At 37.6% G+C, this 4622-nt stretch overlaps 1 pseudogene; it reads left to right on the plus strand.

Moving 5' to 3' along the window:
- The first annotated feature begins 1264 nt into the window (after nucleotides 1–1264).
- Nucleotides 1265–1770, plus strand: LOC104990696 (annotated as a pseudogene).
- The last annotated feature ends 2852 nt before the right edge of the window (nucleotides 1771–4622 follow it).

Here is a 4622-nt window from a genome sequence, read left to right on the forward strand (position 1 = left end):
GTTCCAGACACTGAAAGGATAGCTCTCACTTTCCCTCTTTGACTCTGATTTCCTGTGTGTGTATGTCATCTTTTGGAAAATCTCCTAGGGTAGCAGCAAGTATAGGTTTCTACCATCTTTATATCTCTCAACTGCAGAGATAGAATTTTTTACTCAAGTTCCAGTAAAAGTTTTAGAAATTTCCCTCAGTGACTGGCTAAGATCACTTGCCCATTCCTGAACTAAACATTTGGGTCAAGGGGATGAAATACTACTGGAAATGCCCATTGTCTTACCATTCCCGTGGTCAGTTAGAGGAGTCAATCTGACCCCCCAAAAAGGTTCTAGTACTAGAGGAGGAATGGGGTGGGAGAAAGTCATATTGAGAAGACAAAACCATAGCTAACACAATATACTACCAGCAGTATGATCAAACTGTTGATGTGATAAGGGCACATATGATATGAGTGTAACAAAAAGCAAAGTAAAATACTTCAGTCTCAATTACCTGGATATATTAATAAAAGTATAGGAAGAATACATGCCCACTTTTTATTCAGGTATGATTCTTAATTAGTATTTCTTGAGTACAGTCCTTGGACCAATTGCACCAGAATTATTTTGGAATCTTGTTTAAAATATAACTTCCTGAGTTCTATCCTAAATCTGCTAAATATGAACCTACAAATAAATTCCTGTTGTCTAGGAATCTACATTTTTAACAGGTGATCTGGGTGATTTGTAAGAACATTAAAGCTCCAGAACCATGATTCTATTTTATTTAGACACATTGAATTGTAATACTAGGAGAAGTTATTATGTTTGGACTTGTAATTAGGGATGTAAATCTAGTCAAGCCCATTGTTGGTGCTCAACAAATATTTGATGCACTGAAATCTTACTAGTATCTTACTAGTTCAGACTAATTAGGTAGAAGCCATCTGAACTAACGAAAGTTCAAAACCATAGGTTGTTTTAAAAATGAAACATGGGGACTTCTGGCTATGATGTAGTGATGAAGACAACAAAATTCCTTTGCCCCAAAACAACTGTAAAACTCAACAACATTGTTCAAAAAACTAGTCATCGAAGTGCAGTTCTTGGTCCTGCAGATCTGTGTCTTGCTTCAACAATGCTTGGACAGAACAGACCCAGGGATGTCCCTTGCTCCATCAGCGGACCAGCCTTCAACCTTTTTCCCAGTTGCAACCTTCAGAATCAGCCACTCAGCTGTCCATGATCACCAGGGCCAGCCATCACTTTTTGAGCTTAACTCCTTATTACCATGAGCTCCAAGATTCGTCAGAATTATTCCACCAAGGTAGAGGCCGCCATCAACCACCTGCTCTACATGCACCTGCAGGCTTCCTATACCTACTTTTCTCTGGGCTTCTATTTTGACCACAATAATGTGGCTCTGGAGGGTGTGGGCCACTTTTTTTCACGAATTGGCCAAGGAGAAGTGCGAGGGTGTAGAGCGGTCTCTTGAATATGCAAAACCAGAGCGGCGGCCTTGCCCTCTTCCTGGATGTACAGAAGCCATCCCAAGATGAGTGGGGTAAAATCCAGGATGCTATGGAAGCCTCCCTTCTCATAGAGAAAAGGCTGAACCAGGCCCTTTTGGATCTGCATGTCCTAGGTTCTGCCCTTGCAGACCCCCACATCTGTGATTTCCTGGAGAACCACTTCCTAGATGAGGAGGTGAAACTCATCAAGAAGATGGAGCCATTTCTCAAGTTTCGGACACAATGGAAACAATAAAGCTTTTTGCAGCAAAAAAAAAAAAAAAAAAAAAAAAATCACCATTTCAGAGCTTGAACAGAAGCAAGTAGGAAAAAAAAAGAAAGAAATATTAATTCATGAAAAACTGAATTTCAGGTATGAACAGTGAAAGTCTATGGTGTTCTTTTCTGGAACTACTTCCATCCTACCTCCATATCAGGTGAGGTAGATGAGGTTGTTCTACCACAATGGGGCTGGCAGTGAAAAATCAGCAGATTTACTGGTAGAAGGGACTAACTTGGTTTGGAATAGATGATGAAAAACCTATATCCAATGATATTGTTGATAAAGTACCAAATTTGGCAGAAATGAGCAAGGAAAGCCAGGAACAATGCTAGCCTCAAGGTGAAGTCTTGGTTGGAGTCAGTGGCAGACAAACTAAAAAGCTGAGATTTAATAGGGAAATTCTGGTCATGAGAAAAGCATAGAAGAACTATCCTTGGCTGTCCAGGAGGCTGAATGAATGCATGTGGAGACCTGAGAAGACCTGGTAAAAATTAATAGCTGAAAATGGCCTGAATTTGTACACATACTTAAAATCACATGCAAATCCATCAGCAGTGGGTGGATACCTTACTGACTCAACTTGGTTGAGCACAGCTTCTAACCAATCATTAGCTGACCATTAAAATAAGAAAACACAGAGGTGACTCCTAGGAAGCCAAACTCAAAAGGAAAAATAAAATTCAAAAAAAATAAGCAGAATAGTTAGAGACCAGAAAGCAGGAGGAGACAAATTCTTCAGATTAAGCCCAGGAAGGCTACAAATAAATGAAACAAACAAAATGAACAACACTCTCAGTGGAATAAAGAATCCAGAACTGCTACAACACATTGTATAAAATGTCTAGTTTTCAAAGATAAGATGACAAGACACAAAATGGCAAAGAGTGACCCACACTCAGGGAAAAATTCAATAGAAACTGCCCGAGTGAGCCCAGATGTTGGATTTAACAGGCAAGGACTTCAAAACACTGATAAATATGTTCAAAGAATTAAAGGAACCATTGTTTATGAATTAAGGGAAAATGTGATGACAACAGCTGCCTCATTGGAAAAGTTCTGGATGCTGGGAAAGATTGAGGGCAGAAGGAGAAGAGGGTGTCAGAGGATGAAATGGATGACATCACTGATGTAATGAACTTGAACTTGGGCAAAGTTTGGAGGTGGTGAGGGACAGAAAGTCCTGGCATGCTGCAATTCATGGGGTTGCAAATAGACACGACTGGGCGACTGAACAACAACAACAACAACAACAACAACAGGATGACAACCCAATGGCTCAGCAGGTAAAGAATCCATCTACAAATGCAGGAGACACAGGTTCTATCCCTGATTCAGGAAAATCCCCTGGAGAAGGAAATGGCAACCCACTCCAGTATTCTTGCCTGAAAAAAATCCCATCCCATGGGCGGAGAATCCTGACTGACTACAGTCCACAGGGTCACAAAGAGTCAGACCCAACTGAGTGACTAAGTACAAACACATGATGACAATGATACAAAAAAAGAGCAAGTCTCAATTTAAAAAAGGAACTTTAGAAAGAACCAAATGCAAACTGCTCAGTTGAAATCACAATAACTGATATGAAAGTTTACTATATTTACTCAAACATCATATTTGAAATGGCAGAGAGAAGAGTCATCCAGTCTAAAAAACAGAGAGAAAAAAACTGAAGAAAATGAACAGAACCTTCTGTGACTACTTCTAGCATGCCAACTTACATGTAATAGGAATCTAAGAAGAGACAAGAAAGAAAAAAATATTTGAAGAAATAATCAAAAATTTTTCAAGTTTGGTGAAAAATATTAATTGGCAGGTCAGTGAAGCTCAATTCCAAGTAGGATAAACACAAAGCGGTGCATATGTAGTCATATTGTAGTCAAACTTTTGAAAGCCAAGAACAAAATCTTGAACAAGAGACAAATGACTCCTCATATACAGTGAAACAATGTTTACCCTATGGTTAACATTATACTTAATGATCAAAGACTGAATGCTTCCCCCTTAAATCAGGAAAGAGGAAAAATTTACATTCTCATCACTATTTGCTGGATGTTCTAGCCAGAGCAATAAGGACAGGAAATTAAGTAACAGGCATCTAAATTTGAAAAGAAGTGAAACTAACTCTATTTGTAGGTGGCAAGATCTTACATGTAGTCTACAAAAAAAAATTAGAACTAATAGCATACAAAATGATAATAGGATACAAGATACAAAGTCCAATCGTGTTTCTGTACATGAGCAGTGAACATTTGAAAATGAAAGTAAGATGTAATTATATTCATTATAACATCAAAAAGAATAAACTAAAAATAACTAACAAAAGAAGTATATGACATATATACATTGAAGACTACACAACATTGCAAAGAAAACTTAAGACTTAAATCCCCCACATTGACCAATATATTCAACACAATTCCTATCAAAATCTCAGCAGGTAATTTTTTTCAAAGAAATTGATGACCTGATCCAAAATTTTATATGGGAACACAAAGAACCCAGACCCAGAAATCCAAGCAATTTTGGAAAGGAGAGGAGCTGTAGGACTTAAGGTACCCAACTTCAACTTACTATAAAACTACTGTAATGAAGGCAGTGTGGTATTGGCCTAAAAATAAATATATAGATTAATGGAAAAAAAAAAATAGAGTCCAGAAATAAACCCTTAGCTTTATGGTCAATTGATTTTTCCCAAAGATTGCAAGGCAATTAAATGAAGAAAAATATAATTTTTTTAGCAAATGATTCTGGTTATCCACATACAAAAAAATTAACTTCTACCTTTACTTCATATCGTACACAAAAATTAAACTGTAAATGGATCATAGACCTAAATGTAGTAGCTAAAACTATTA

Source organism: Bison bison, unplaced genomic scaffold, assembly GCF_000754665.1.
Source record: "Bison bison bison isolate TAMUID 2011002044 unplaced genomic scaffold, Bison_UMD1.0 scf7180017847377, whole genome shotgun sequence".
NCBI lineage: Eukaryota > Metazoa > Chordata > Mammalia > Artiodactyla > Bovidae > Bison > Bison bison.